The 16,295-nt window shown below is 35.3% G+C and overlaps 1 protein-coding gene and 1 long non-coding RNA gene across 23 annotated transcripts in view; one reads left to right on the plus strand and one right to left on the minus strand.

Annotated features, from left to right (window-relative positions):
• The window catches only part of LOC106039565 (uncharacterized), a 506,901-nt gene that overhangs the window by 13,978 nt on the left and 476,628 nt on the right, over nucleotides 1–16,295 (plus strand). For 16 of the 21 annotated variants that reach the window (XR_010834540.1, XR_010834541.1, XR_010834547.1 and 13 more), the window contains 2 exons: nucleotides 4,142–4,331; nucleotides 12,644–12,741. The gene's annotated coding sequence lies outside the window, so the exon portion shown is untranslated. Of the gene's footprint in view, nucleotides 1–4,141; nucleotides 4,332–4,451; nucleotides 4,585–8,836; nucleotides 9,046–12,643; nucleotides 12,742–13,388; nucleotides 14,379–16,295 lie in introns of those variants that run through there. The other 5 variants (XR_010834568.1, XR_010834558.1, XR_010834570.1 and 2 more) reach the window with 5 other exon arrangements.
• Nucleotides 1,315–3,799, minus strand: LOC106039572 (uncharacterized). 2 transcript variants are annotated; one of them, XR_001209371.3, is made up of 3 exons: nucleotides 3,112–3,799; nucleotides 2,937–3,036; nucleotides 1,315–1,386 (listed from the first exon to the last, which is right to left on the minus strand). It is a non-coding gene; the product is annotated as an uncharacterized lncRNA (long non-coding RNA). The 2 variants fall into 2 exon arrangements; XR_007166787.2 differs by lacking the exon at nucleotides 1,315–1,386 and adding an exon at nucleotides 1,425–1,869 and having other exon boundaries at nucleotides 3,112–3,792.

Here is a 16,295-nt window from a genome sequence, read left to right on the forward strand (position 1 = left end):
TGGACTTGCTGGAAGAGGACTCTTCTGGGTCGATTGAGCACATAGCAGAGCTTAGCAAATAGCATCCATTGAATAGTTTCTGGTTGTGCAAGCTGCACAATAATCATAAGCCATTTTTGTGGGTCATTAACAGCTAGAGATTATTTTTAAGGTGATATTCACAACAGACAATATTTTCTCTCTGAAGCCTATCAAACAAACAAAAAAAGAAATCTGATTAAAACAGGATCAGAGAAAGCATTGAGATGTGCTGTTATAACTTGAAATCTCATTAGACTATAACAAATTAAAGGCAGGGCAAATTTTATGCTTCAGCAAGTTATGAGGGTCTTTGACGTTTCCAACCATAAATAATTAGTCCATGGTGATGATTCTCCAGTTAGTTCCTCCTCTTGCAGTACAGTATGTTGAAGCAGAGCAATCTGTTGGATGCAGAGAAGCATTTACCAAATGTCATTATAAGGTAATAGGAAACTGTTCAGAGACCTCCACTAAAGCTGAAGTTGAATAACTACAGGAGAAAAAACTACAAATTAATGGTCCAATTATACTTGCAGCAACTTACATTTAATTATTATTCAATAATTTATAACTAAGAAAGATTACGTGGTGTGTTTCACAGCTGGATTACAGATTTGGAGCAAACTCTGTATAAATTTAGGAGTATATTTTTTTCCTGGCATAGTCTTAAACAACTGTAGCTGATGGTGTTATCTTCTGCTCAGTTTGGAAGTGTGTTTAGTTTATTAGTTACCAAATATTGCTAATATTTTTATTTCTGGTATCACAAAGCAGGAAATTATGTTGCTTCACTGAAATGTTGACAGGGCTGTTTGCAGAGGTATTGAGCTGTTTGCTTTTTTCTAGATAAACACTAGTATTGTTTTTCTCCTTTGAAAACTGAAGTGGAATAAAATAGCGATGGTCATTGAACAAGTTGGGACAAAGCCTGGAACAGATCTATTTTGCTCAGTGGTATCTCGATTAAATGAATTAGATCATTCTAAACAAGAAAACCCACCTGTCCAAACAACCTCTAAAGCAACAGAAAGCACCCCTCCAACAACAAAACAGAACAAAACGAAACAAAAAGATTACCACCACCACAAAAATGAAAACAAATAACAACAAAACAAACAAACAAACAAAACCAACAATGCTACACTTAAAACTTGCCTGTTGGAGTCACCAGATCTACACAGAACTCTACTATTTTTTCATTAAAATGTAAACAAAAGAATGAATGTGATTTTCTGTTATGGTTTCTTTTGTGAGGTAAACTCTGTAAAAATCCGGAAAATAATGTGTTCCCTACCTTAATCTAGAATATTTTTTTCACATGGAACTCTCCAGGGGGACTTCATGTTGAAATTTTCCATCAGATGTCTGAAATAAAACCTTTTTCATCATCCTTTGCTCCCCAGAGTGGTGATGTTAAATAGTGTGTTCTCAAAATTGAATAATATACATTTACTTAAATTACTTGAAAGGATAGGATAAAAGTAGATACAGCAAAATAAATAAATAGTTTTTATTCTTGTTTTCTACTAGATTTATTCATAGGCTTTTTGGGTGTGAGTATGAATGTAATTATAGCAATATGAAGGCTGATAGACTACATGTTTCTTTCAAAAATATTAAATGGGCAGTCAAAAGATGACTTAAATTCTTAAATTGGTCCAATCCTCTAGAGATAATATTAGAAAGCTTTTTGATCAGAAAAGCCCTGTGTCATAGAATGTTTGCTTTCACTCCCCCCCTCCCCCCCCCCCCCCCCCCCCCACTGAGTACATCTACAGCATGCAACACTGGCTTTTTATTTTGTAAGAGTTCATCCATTCCTGCTGTTTTTTCTATCAAAGTTTTCATCTGTTCATGGGAAAAAAAAAAAAAAAAAGTAATTGGTTGTGGTAGAAGTCATTTGAGGGTCAAAAATCAAGGAAATAGGTCGTAAGTGGGGAGTAGGCATTAGGAATTAATGTTAACCCTTAAGGAAGAGAGGTCCTGGAAATCTGATGAGCCTTTGGCTCACAAAATGAAAACAGCATCTAAGCCATTTGAACTGTTTCTCTTCCTAAGCAAAGTAGATTATACCTTCACCTCCCTACCTCCTCCCAACATTTTGTTTTGATACAAATATGCTTGTAATTATGACATGATATTTTTTATGTCTCATGAAAGCAAAGGAACGCTGCTCTGGCTTAGACTCCCAGCAACAATAAGCAGCATTAGGTTCTACAGTAAACATTATAAAATGAGAAAAAATGAACCAAAAGCAAGAGAAACATTACAGATAATGGTGCTTGTATTTTGTATGTAGTAGGCACATGATGATCATTAGTGGTATGAGGTGGAAAATTTGCTTTCTATAAAAATAGAATTTTGAAATTGTTTTAAAATCATAATGGCTGCTTTTTTGCATTAATGTCAATATTGTAAATATTTTGTTGGAATTTCTGTAATGCTTTTATTGAAAACCTTAGTAAGAAATTTTTTTTTTTTTAAAGTATTTTTAGTGAGGGGGAAATTTCATACATTGTCGAATGTTTGCAGTAAGAAAAAGAAAGGGGAGAGAGAGGAGAGGGAGAGGAAGGGCAGAGTCCAATATTTATTAGAAATAAATATAAGGTAAAAATATGAGAGAACCTACAGGGTCACTGCAAAAACAGGGGGCAGAATTCTTTAAAACACAGGTGGGATGGAAAAGCTCTTCATTTGTGGCACTTTCAAGCAGCTCTGAGTGGGATGTTCGCAACTGCTTTGTTTCTCTTTTGTTTGGTTAGGTAACAAAAATAGTTTAATTCTGCACTCTGAGAGCAGAAAGAGCAATGAATTTGTGACATTGTGACTTAAGCATCAAATCTTTTTACTTCTCCCTGCTTTTTTATATGTATTTGTTCCTTTACGTGTACTTTGTCAGTATTGTTAGAACTTACATGCTATGTGGCTGGCTGGCTGAATATTGATGTGCTCCTAACTCTTGCTGCCAGGTGATTTCTTAAGAAATCTACTATTGCTTTCTTCATTTTCTTCATTCTGCTTAAAGTAAAAAAAATAAAAAATAATCAGTAATAATAATAATAAATGGGGCAGGATAAAGCAGGAGCTCACAGGCATGGTGTGCCTCTGGCTTGAATTAGTGACCAGTGTCTCGAGGGGCATGGCTGGTTGCTGGCACACATGAAAGCCCATGTCACAGCTTCTGTGTTCGCCATGGGAACCAAGTTAAGTTGGCACTGGAATGGGCTGTAATCAGATCTAGTTTTCCTACTGTAGATATACTGAGAACCAGTTTGGTGTTCTGAGAAGACTGTGGCAGTTTTAATTTAATTTTAATATCCTGAGAACAGTATTGAGACTGAAGGCTGTGTCAGTAATAGGCTGACTAAAAGTAATTGGTCTGCAGGAAAAAACTTTTTTTTTTTCTTTTTACTGATGGTCTGTGAGACTTCCTGTAGAACATTTCACAGTCCCCCTAATCTGAAACCAGATACTGCAATAAATTCACAATCCAGTCTGCGTGCACAGAGTAGAACTAGCAGGACCCATGTCATCCCCAAGAAAAGTTATGCCAGAGGATTCACAAATGAATTCTTGGTTTCACAAGAGATGAAACGTGCTGTCTGAGATTACTTAGTTAATGCTCCCTGGTTCAGTCATTGTTTGTGGTGTTGGGCAGTTCTGACTAATGTGGAAATAGCTTGTGGCCTTTAAGTTGGAACTAGGGATTAGTGCTCTTCTGTGAATGTAGGTGAATTGGATGAATATGGGGGATTGAAACTGATGCTACCTCACTTAGAAAGTTATATACAGATTTAGCTTAGGTTGACAGCAGCTGTGCAGCTCTAATGAGTATTTTTAGAATGCTATTTTCTGAAAAAAAAACTGCAATGTATACTCATGTAATTTGTTATGTACGCCTTGCACTAATCATAATTTTGCTATGTGTCCCTTTTTGGAGTTGCTAACTGTAAACTTGGGGGGGCATTCCTGAGAAGGACCAGTGTCTTATCTTTTCCCCGTCTTAACTCTGCATTGGATGATTTGCACTGGTAGCTAACACAGCATGATGAGCATAGTGCATAGCCTTTTATACCGAAGTAGTAAGCCAAAACTTTTGTTTTTTTTTCTGTTTCGGAAGAAGGAAGACCATTCATTCTGGATTATGCAAGAAGTGGTAGTTGTCCTTGAGGTGGAGCAGACTATTCAGTCAAAATCAGCAAAAAGAGAAGGGAGAACATGCCGCTTTTGAGGATGAAGCTACGCTTCTTCCTGTCCCTTATGCGACTTACAGCCTCTCATTTGGAAGTGCTGTGTGGCTGGAGGAGCAGGTAAGAAAACTTCACAGGTTTCTCAGAAAAGTGTCATTTATGTATTTATTTTGTCTGATGCATGTATAATATGTAACAAACTTTGCAAGTCTGAAATGGTGGTGTTGTATGTTCTTCAAGAGACCTGAGGGAGCTACATTGTCTACTCTCACATGAGAATGAGCGCTGCGGTTCAGTTGCCTTTCCAGAATGTGGTTACCGTTCTGCAACAGTAACTATTAGACGAGGGGATAGGAACCTCTCTCCTGAAAGTGTGAGTAAATCCTGTTAGATAAAGCAGTTATCTCATGAATGTATTTAAGAGGTGCTTTCAGGATAGGGATTTATGGTTTTGTTTTACAACACAACAGGAGCCTGACCCTAATCAGGCATATCTGGACTCTTAGCTCTTTTTATTTCTCTAAGTCACTAACTGACTGGAAATAGCTTGAATCAGTAAACATAAGAAAGTTGATTCATGTTCATATGCAATATACTTTCTCATTTCTGCATATTTATATCCTTATACACTGCTGTGTTAAAAGAAAACCTTATAACACTCTTAACCTCTGTATAAAACATGTAGTTATGTTATCAGAGGCCTTAAGGAACAAAACATTCATTATATCCAGAATCTTCAAATGCATTAATATAAATATCAGTTTAATGGTTTAGGTTTTACAACTGTGGCATTGTTCTATCATGCTTCTGAAATGAGAAAAAAAATTGCTTCTGCTGTTGCTGGTAGACTTGCTGGTTCCTATAGTGCTTTTGGAAGATTTGGAAGATGCTATTTAGTTAAATTCAGATTCAAAGAATTCTTTTCATGCAGTTACGTGAAACAATTACATTCAGGGAAAAAAAAAAAAAGAGAGAGAGAGAATAAGGACACAGGGTGGATAAGGTCAATTTTTGTAAGCTTACAGTGTATACAGCATTTTATAAAAGACATCCTGGAAATATGGTTTCAACTTTTTAAAGCATAACTAGCTTTGGATCAGAAAACTATGACAGGGAGGCTTACCACTCTAAATTCAGTCATATAAATTGATTTGCTATTGGGGTTTGGATTTTAGTGATTGCTGTAGAATTTAGGGCAATGTGATCTGGATCTGTTTAAATTTCCAGAAAATATACTGATTTACCACTGTGTTGGAACTGAAATTGTCAGGAATCCTATTATCTTCTAGGGTGCAAAAGTTGATGTCATGAAAAAGAAAAATACTTAAATTGTGATTTCTCAAGACTTGTCATGGGGGTCTAGTAAAAGATACTTTGTCTCTCTAGAAACCCTGGCTTGCACACATTTTTCACTAAAGATGTGAATTACAGTATTTCTTTTATTCAGACATTTCAGTAGATGTCATGCTGTTTGTTTATAATTATAAATCTTAATCCTTAAAGGAACTATTTTGTTATCAAATTAGTCTCTGCAGAATATGTGCCACAACAACATTCACTAGTTCATCAAGGGTCTAAATACTAGACCCTAAGTTAAGTTGAGAAAAATCCCATTGACTTGAGCTGTATAGGACCAAACCCCAGACCCCTAAATTTTCTTTGAGGTTGCTAATATTTTTAGGGTGGTACCTAATCTTGTCTTAAAATTTTCAAGAGACAGAGAAGTCAAAAATAGTGCTGTTTTACCTCCAAATTCTCTATGAAATAAAGAGAACAGAATGAAGTGCCTGGAGGGATTGTAGTGTTTCCAGCTGTCACTGAACAGTAAATTGTAAGCGTTTAGCTGAGGCTGAGAGATTTTTGCTTCTGTACAGGAATAAGTGTAGCTCAACCAGAGCATAATATGCAGAAGTCAGAGCTAACTTAAAAAGAATTATCGAAGATAAGTTAAGGAAAGATTAAAAACCTTCATTTTTAGCAAAGCTGATGAGCTGTTAGAAAAATATGACAGCACTGAAATGAAATGCTGCCATGCAAGGATTTAAGGGAATCTGCAAATTGTAACATGACAAAGCAGATACCTGCCTTTATCTGTGTAGCTAATGACAAGTGATGATAGTAATTTCTGAAATACTGAAGAAACAGGCTCCTTTGAGAAACAAGAAATTATTTTCTATGAAAAAATTGTAAGCTATATTTAGCTGAACTTTAGCTATAGCATACTGACACTTGAAACACCCTAGAAAATACTTGATTTCAGACTAAAAGTTGAACAGAAACCTATCATGGTCTTAAGTATTTTAACAGGTTCCATGATTTTTTTTCCTAATCTACTTAATATTTTTTTAGAGAATTCTGGGTTCCAATACTATAGTTCCACAAGACTATTTATTTATTTTATTAATTTATTTTCCCTCTTCTGCATGTTGTGAGGGAAGTAATTCATACTTCTAAAGTAACAGATGAAGCACAGTGAGGTGCCAGAGGAAAGGCAAACAGTTTTAATGGAGTAGGATTCTAATTCTAGATATTCCAAGTCAGACTCTTTCACAGTCCACCATTATTTCCCTTACGTGACTTATGATGTATAGCAGGTAAGTTAGTATCTATGTACATGTGATTATTTCTAGGCAAAATTTCATTCCTCCTTAAAGCCAACTTCCTTGTGAAAGTGATTTTCCTTGTTTATGTACTTTGAAACTAAGGAACAGTAGCTCATGTTGGGCAATTTTTATTGTACCCCTTGAGGCAAACTAAATGATTAAATATGAAGAAATTTTTTGGATGTTGTACTGGACAAAGTCCTACCACCACAAGTGATTCTACAAGGAGTCTGCGAAGATGGAACACAAGTGGATTCCGTATATACACTTGCACCTGCACCAATCATAGGAACATGGGCATCAGGTGCTTTCACCCACTGTTTGATTCATGTCCCAGTGCCAGTTCTGTTTACAAAAAGTGGCCTCCGATCACTAGCTTTCCATGATCGTTAGAAAACAACACAGTGGCATTTCTTGCAAACCCTTCCTTTTCCACAGCCTGTTCACCAGCTGTGAACCAGAGAGAGAAGAGTTTTAATGACCCTCTGTACACTCACTCTCATTAACTAGCACCTTCATTGAGGTCTCTTGGAGTCTTTTGCTATGTACACTGGATTTTTCCTGATTTTAGGAAATCTGCCCAGCACAATGGTTCATAGGTTAGGCAAGAGTCTGAAATGAAGCTGAATAGAAATTTACAAAGAATAACTACTCAGACTAGGACTCTTCAGCCACAGAATGTAATAATGCCACCTTGACGGTCCCTTTCAACATAAATCTGAACACATTTAAATCTATTATGTTAAACTGTTCTTTTTGTTTAACAAAGAGAAGGTAAAGCTTGCTTATTGTTAGTTTCTTAAGAGGTTACAGTGTAAGTCTGTGTGGTTAAATATATTAAAAAAATTACTAATTAGGTTTTCTGTAGTAATAGTTGCAGTTGGAATTATAGAGAATCTATAGAGAATAATTCATGTGACCAAAGTATTGTAGAACTTTCATTTTTGTAGACATATGGGACTGGGAAGAATGGTTTGACATGATCTTGTCTCAATATTGCTAAGCAGGCTCTGATGAAAACCATTAACAGTTTTTTCACCATTTAAAACAACAACAAAAAAGGCAAACAATGGTTTATATGAAATACAAATCTCATTGAAAAGTGAGAGTTAAGAAAAAATTCTGCGCTGCCCATAGCAAAAGGAAATGCTTAAGGTCCGTCATCCATGATCATTAGTTAAATGTTGATTTCATAGTGCTCTAACACATCCTTCTCTGATTTTTTCCCTGCTTCACACTGAAGTGTCAATCAAGAAAGCAGATATAAATTGCTTCAGGTTGCAAAATAAAAACAAGAAAATAGTTTAAAATTTCTAATTAAAGCAGAAAATAAGGAGCTAAGTGTAACTGAAATGAATTTATCTAAAGTACTAAGAGTTCATGGTAACCAAAGCTACTGCGAGTGTCACGTTCTCAGTACGAATGCAGCTCCTTAGTTAGCATGATCTTTTGTTTTTGTTTCTTTTCCTTCAGGTCCAACTGAACACATCAAAGCCAATATTGCATTATAGAATTCTAATGAGACGAAGCATAAAACCAATCTAATGTTAAAAAGTTCAACATGCCTGTCTCTCATAGGAAAACTTGTAATTGGAGTAAAAATATTGAAGAAGCAGCGTTCCATTTTTCTATTTACGCTTAAAAAGTTGAAGGAGATGTGTTGAGAATCCACACAGCCTAGAGATCTTTAACAAATTGTCTTTTGGTGGTATAAGGAGCCAAGTGTGAACTGGAGCTGCATTATAAAGTTAGTGAACCCAGAAAAACAAACATTTAACGCATGCAAGTCAGCTCACATTAGCCCTGAGATTTCTCCAGTGTGGAGTTGGCAGTTCTTTCTGATCGGCCTCGCCTTAGACACATTAGTTGCAACAGCGAAGTGTCTCGCTTTACAAATAAATAGTTTTCAACCAGAAGATAAGAGGTACTCAGGCAGGTAGCTAAAGAATTTTTTAGGTGGCAAAAAAAAAGTGAAGTTTCCCTAAATACTAATATATTTCATCTTCTTCCATCAACTTGCAGGCCTCTAATGCTGGGAATTAACAATTCATTGAATTCAGCTGTGATTGCTCTGGATTCAAGTAAAATTTAATAAACCGTAAACCAAACGAAGTTTTCTTTTTAGCCAGATGAAGCGCATAATTTTCCTCCCTCAAGTATTGAATTCTGTTGATAGTAATGAGATTAAAAATTATTCAGAGTTAATCTAAAATAAAATATTTACCAAAAAAATCAATTTGAATGCAAATTGGAATGACTCTTCATTAAAATGAAAATACATGTAAGCTTGCAAATTTTACTTGCCACATACTGACTATGGAACACAGTTATCAAAACAAAACTTTTCATCATAGAAACAATAATGGTGGTTAAAATGGCTTTTAACAGCAACAGCACTAACCACAGTATTGTCTAAAGATTCACTGGGAATCTCTCTAAGGATATCTGCAGTGTTTGCTTGTGACTCTGGAGGCTTTGTGCAAAGCCTGTGCATGTACCCTGTTCACTCCAGATAGGCACCTCTGTGTTAACGAGCATCAGAGAAACTGCTTATATTTCAATTCTTTTATGACTTTGAAGTTCTAAGACTGCCTCCTTGATGTGGCACATACATGTGTCACTGAGACATAGCACAAGAGCAGGGAGAATTGACAGCCACAAGTGCAAAGCAGGAAGAAAAAAAAATTAACGAGATCATGGTTTTAAAATTTCATAATTGTGTCAGCTTCCCTACAAATTTAGGAAACACAATGCTAATAATGTATTTATGTTATGAAGAGGCGGGGCTGAAACAAAATTAAAATGTGTTGCTGGGAAGTACCAGTATACTTGATCTGTTGAGTAGATTCTAATTAGTCCTTATGATTGTGTAGCAGGTGATTGTTGAGTTTCTGTAGAAAGTATTGAGTCACAGGGAGGGAGGCTCTTATACTTTAAGCTTCTCAGAGGTTATTGCAGGAAATCCTTAGCTGCTAAACTCACAGAGCATCCTCAGCAGTCATTGAGCTGAGGAAGTGGGTATTTTGAGTTTCCAATGAGGTGTGATACAACTAGTGGGACCTCAGTGACATGTGCAAATTAAAAGCGATGGATGAACAAGAAGTGGAAGTGCATTTTTTTTCCCTTTGGTGATTGGTTGAAGCCCCATATTGGTGGGTCTGAGCCTGAAATGTCAGTGGTCTGGTTTTGTATCACTCTGATTTGCTCATGGAATTTCAGGTTCTGGAAAACAGCTATGGCAATATTCTTTTAAAAAAGAGGATTAATGTCCTTCAAATGTAGTGCTGCATTAATTGCAATATAATCTTTGTTTTATAAAGTTTTTAGTATCTAATATAAATTTTGTGGCTTTGGTAATGTTTCCTCTGGGAACATTTTTGGCCCTAATAAGTTTGGCATCAACAGAAATGTTCCATCATTCAGTGTAATTGAGTTGGCCAATTAACTGTATGTAAAGGCCATGCCTACCAAGTGCTGAATGTATGAAGTACACTCTTTGGCAGAAGCAAGGTCACCTGCTCCATATGTTTGCTTTCATTAATAATGTACACATTTCATTGAACATAAAGCTAAATTAACCTAATTATCTGTGACAGCTAATTTTCTTAGTGATAGGGAAGTGTTTAGGGAGTAGATTTTTAATATAGTGAAGGATCATCTGTAAGTTAGAAATTGCAGCCTGAAAAATACATTAGTACTTGTGAGGAGAGCTCACGAAACAGGTCAGATGAGAGAGCAAATTAATAATTAAGGATGCAAGAATATATAGAAGAAATAGTTTAGGGCCTGGAGGAAATTGGAACTTCTATTTCATGTTTGTGTGGTGGTTGCTTTTTGTATTATTATTTTTGTTGTTGTTGGTAGTTTTTTTTCTTCTTGAGAGAGAGGGAGAATAATTCACAAGCAGAGGTCAACTATTTTGTAAAGAAAATGCAGAACAAGTCTGGGTGGCTTCTTAACTTTTCAGTGCCGGCCCCTAAGGACTTGGGATGGGAATATTCATGTATCTTTAATGCATCTCTTACCAAAAATACTGGGGTTCTGTCACTGAAAGTGTCTGAAATAGCATCTTATTCTAGGAAGTGTTAACAGGCAGTGTTATTCAGTTAACAGGCAGTTCTCATTTTCTCACTCCTCTCCCAGCTGCTGTAGCACAGCAGTTTTGTTCTCCCTTCTTTCAATCTGCTCTCCCACAGGCCCAAGCAGTGTCACTGGCTTAGCTCTGGCCAGCGGCAGGTCTCTTTTGAAGCAGCTGGAGCTGGCTCTTTTCTGGCATGGGGCAGCTGCTGGGCTCTGCACACAGCCCTTGAAGTGTTCCACTTTACCTTCGTCCAGCTCTTTGCCAGCCTTCACTTCATTTTGCATCTCTCACTGCTCATCAGCATTCCTTCATGGCAAATTCCGAGGGGTTGTAGATGGAAATGTGACAACATGCACATTTTGAAAGGAGAGGTTCAACAGAGTTAAGGGAGCAGGTCATTCCACTTTGGTTTACCAAGTAAAATAAATTTCAGAAACAATGGTCTCTCTTACTGAAAATGTTTTTATTTGATGCAGTAAAGTTGCTACTGTTTTTTTTTTTTTTTTTAAGTGTTTTAATTAAATGCTATTTTCTAAGGCTTGAGGTATCAATGGGATATCTTCTAGAAACCCAGTGATGACAGCATCTTTTGCTTTTGTAGCATGGACAGATATTTATATTTTATGTAAAACAAGGTAGCTGACATAATTAGACAGTAATTTGTGACTTCAAATGTAAACATTTTAGGAGCTGCAGAATGAGAAGTGAGTGCTAATTAGAGAGCTGTTAGCCAAACGTATATAATTGGGAACAGACTGACAGACTATTCCAAACAGCAGGCTATTTATAACTCCACGCTGTTTTAAAATTATATTTTGTTTAAAAGACTTTGGACAATGCATAACAGGAGAGTTTGATGATTTGATTTGCACTTTAATTTCTTTAAATAAAGTGAAACCTTGCAAATGTGAATGCTACGCAGGCTAGCTGTGATAATTAAAAAGTATTATTAACTAGATGACTTTGAGGCTGAACCATTTTGTAATTTCTTTAGGAGTGGGGACTCCCTGAAGAGAATTGTAAATTCAAGTATTACTTAATTATGCTTTTAACAATAAAGGGCAGTTTAATCAGCAGCCTCTCAAAAGCCCTTGTCTTGTAGTCATTTATTCTAACAATGAAAATGTCAAGAGATACTTACATTATAAAGTCTTCTGAAAGTACACTGTACCTATTCACAGGCCCTAACTTTTAGTATAGCTGTTCCTCTGGACATTTACCTTTCAATATCCATACAAAAATATTAGTTTAACTGTTTTCAGCTAACTGAAATGTGATTTACTGCAAGGATTTTTTCCTTTTTAAAGGAAAACTTAGAAGATATTCGGGCATTGTGATCATTCTTATGGATAGCGTTGAGAATGTGAATTCCAATAATTGCCCTTTAAAGAATGTGTTATGTTTCAGAGGCTGGGAAAGCTAAATGTACTCTGGAAACAATTTTAAAGCTTAATAGGAGTTTTTATCTAGATCGTAAAGGGAAATATAGGTTAGTTTCTTTTTAGGAGAAGTCATATGAGGTTCTACACACTCATTTTGAAAATACGCGCATATACTAACACTGTTTATATCTCTGGTTGGTAAATTTAAATAACTTACCCTGTAGTAAAAGAGACTAAAACAAAGATATTAGTCTCTATTGCACTATGTTTTTCAGTACCCACTTTTTATTATTTTGTTTTGTTTTATTCTTCTCCATGTGTTTTTTAACCCCTTGATGTAGTATCTTATATTTTAATTTATTCTAGAATTATAAGTGAACTGAGTGGGGAGAAGAACTGGCCACACAAAATCCTGAACAAGCAATTTTACTGAAGAAACTAGACAAGACAGGAACTCCTTTCTTGTAAGTGTGACTCTATATTATATTTCTCCTGGATAATTCTGTTCAAACCTAGTCAATATTTTGGCTTGTTAAATGTGTGTGAACCCAGATTAACTGAACACAGTTAGTAAATTGTATAGATTCGCACTGCTATTACTGAGCGATTCTTTTAGAACCAAAAGCTCTGTAAGTCTTTGTGGTCCTGGACTGATCACAATTGCTAGTTAAAATTTAAGCTACTTTAAGATCTCGATGTTTGTCTTCAGTGACCTCGCCATATATCTTTGAGTATGGACTTACATTTTGTTGACATTGTGGCGTTTTGATTAATTACCCCATAGCTGAAACATGTTGATAGAAATGTTTCTTTGACTAATTTCTGTTATATCGGCGCATGTTCAATAATACTTGATTCTGATATTTCATAAACTTCTGTAATTGTAAAGGGATTAGTTGGAGGTTGGTTTAGACGTCCAGAGTCTCCCTATAAAAAGGGAAAACAAAAAATAGAGCAGCCTTTCTTTAAACCCCTACATTTAACATCTGTTTAAAGATGACAGAAATTATAGACTTTAAGGAATTAATATAATACAAAGTAACAATTGACAAAATTTTAATGACTATATCTGTAGTTAGTGCTGGAAAAAGTGGTATTTTTTTTTGTTCAGGAAGCAGAATTGCTATTCAGAAAATGAATCATCCTGATGTAGAAGCCGAAGGCAGAAACAGCAGATTTAAACCAAAGTGCTCTTAGATTTCTCAGTTTTGCTGTGAATCAATCACACATTGACAAGATTGTGCAGGTACAATGTGAACAGCATGACACAGCTCTTCTGGCAATGTCACCTCTGCTAGGAGCTGCTAAGGCTATTTATACATAAACTGGAATTCTAGTTGAACAGCAGCATTCCCTTAGTTTTAGCTTTGCTGATGAAAGAGAGCTAGTTCAAATAAAATACAAACACCAGAGACTCTTGTTTTCATTTAAGTGTGTTTTTATTAAGCTTGACAGCTGAAGCTATCAAATAATTTTACTCTTTTAAGCTTTCTAAAACTAAAGACAAAATTCTGTCACATACTCAGAGAACACGTGTACAGATGCAAGCCTTATCAGTTCCTTCTTAAGTTAATAGGAAGTTGATCAAACTCTACAATGATGTGAGAGACCTCATAAAACACAGTAATATTTCAGAAGGAGGTAACTTCTTAAAGCCCCTTTGTGATCAGATGCCTAAATCTAAAACTACAGGTAGCATAAGAATGGTTCATTTAGGACATATATGATTTGAGTAGTACACTGAGAGATGTGTAAGAAGAGTTTGGCAGTTCTGGGTGTTATGTCATTGGACAGTTCTGTAGAATAAGTCTTACCACTGGAAGCATATGAAAAGGTTCTCTTAATCAGATTCTCTTGATTCATTATTGCTGAAAAAGAAAATTAATAGTCGATTAATGATGGCTGCTTCTATCAAAATGCAGAGTAATGGTTATTCTTAATCTGTGGTGCTTGAGGGAAGGATAAGACTTCACCAAAATTTTATTACAACAATTTTTGTTGCATTTACTCTGTCACTTTCTATCCTTTGGTAGTCTTAAGTTGTTTTGCCTTTAACTGTAGCTTTCCTAATTGAAATAACACATATTTTTTGAAAGTAAATTTTGAATACAAATTATTCAGTATGGAAAAGTGCTTTCCAATTACAAATCTAGAAAAAAATTAAAGGGAAAGTTGAATATTTTTCTTGGCTATTTTGACAGTTCATTTTTCCTTGACGCTCTTAATTCTCTCATTAAAGGTCTCTGGCTTATTTTAGCCTTTTCCTATTTCCATTGCTTATCCAAGGGTTTAGTTGTTTTTTGTTGATTTGTTTTTAAACTATTTTGTGTTCATTTTTATTAATGATAAAGACAACCTTGGACATGTATAGTTTCTCATTTGCCATTTCTAGTAAGAGGAAGTTTAAATGTGCAAATGCTGGAAGAATTTAAGAATGTAGATCACAAGTTTCAGCAATAACTATGAATTCATAGTGCTTGCTGTTAAGCACTCGTTTCCAGACATCTAAAAAACAACTGATTTCAGATTTGCAAGGCTTAAAAAAAAAATAAAAAATCCAGTGCTTTTCAGACTATGTTAGTGTTCTGACATTCCTGTTGTGCGTTAGAATAAAAAATAAACCTCATTACCTTTTTCACAAGCAGTTGATTATGAAAGCAGTGGGAGTAATTAGACTTGTTTCCAATCCATGGTTAGATTCTCTTATCTAAAAAGGTAAATCTGCAAATGCAGATTAAAGTTTTTCTTGTGCTTGGGATGTTCATAACTCTTTCTCTGGTATATGATGAGAGTTGGATTCATATTGCAGGCTTTAATAATGCATCTAAGAATGTAATTAACTTTGAGATGCCAGTGCAGTTATTGTTGATTGAACTTGGCAGATAAATTCAGAGATTTCAGAGGCACAGGTGGGCAGATGTGAATACATGCAGAAATGCACATGTCCTCAGAATGTGCCGATTTGCCTAGTTTACTTAATCTCATGATAAAGACAGATTGAGAGACAGACACAAAATTATGAGCAATAATATCACTAAGCAGTTGTCTGCCATACAAAATACTGAAGTTCATGTTATTAATGATGCAATACACAAGTTACAAATTAGGTTTCTCTTGTAAATTCCTGAAGAAAATGTCTGTCCTGGTGTTGGTGTGTATATCTAATAATATGACAAACTTTCCACAAAATTTACTGCAAAAGTATTGGTTTCTTACCTTGGGGTTGTGATGAGGAAAAAAAAAAACCACCTTCATAGTCCTTAGAAGTGGGTCTAGATGGATCCGTTTGGACTAGGCAGGCGCACTTTTGACCACATTCATGACTAGGTTATTTAAAAAATACAGGAAACACAGATCAATTTCTTCATCTGAATAAGCATATGATAAAGGAAACTGCTCTAATTACTAATGGAAGGGCAGCTGAGCCATTTGAATGAGAAGTCAGTTGACAACATCTGTTCTCTTCAGATACTTCTTTATCTCTGAATCTCCTGTCTTCAGTCTCCATTTTTGATTCATACTTTGTCTTCATCTCTCCATTAACATTTCCCTCTTCACACATTAAACACAGTTTTGTGAACGTATTCTTGGAATTCTACCTGAGATGGCCTATTAAGCATTATAATTAGTCATGACATCATGAATAAGCTGGAAAAAGCCAATTACAATGCATCTGTGAACAGTAATGAATTCTAGAAACACAGATATTAGAAACAAAATATATTAAACATTTTATAGTATAAAATATGCTATAGGGACATTACAAAACAAATGAATTTGCCAATAATATTGTAGACATAAAGTTTAAAAATTGGGCAGTGTATGTTTTCCACAAAAAAAATATCTGGTTTAATTTAAAAAAAAAAGTGCAAATAGGCAATGAAAGGTACTTAGAACCCTCACAATTTATATTTTCTCTTCACCTAATGGTATTTTTAGTATGTATGAAAGAAAAAAAACAGACTAAAAATATTATTAACTCCATAAATGAAAGATTTTGATTGACCAGAATGGAAAT

This window comes from Anser cygnoides, chromosome 12 (assembly GCF_040182565.1).
Source record: "Anser cygnoides isolate HZ-2024a breed goose chromosome 12, Taihu_goose_T2T_genome, whole genome shotgun sequence".
In the NCBI taxonomy this organism is placed as follows: Eukaryota; Metazoa; Chordata; class Aves; order Anseriformes; family Anatidae; genus Anser; species Anser cygnoides.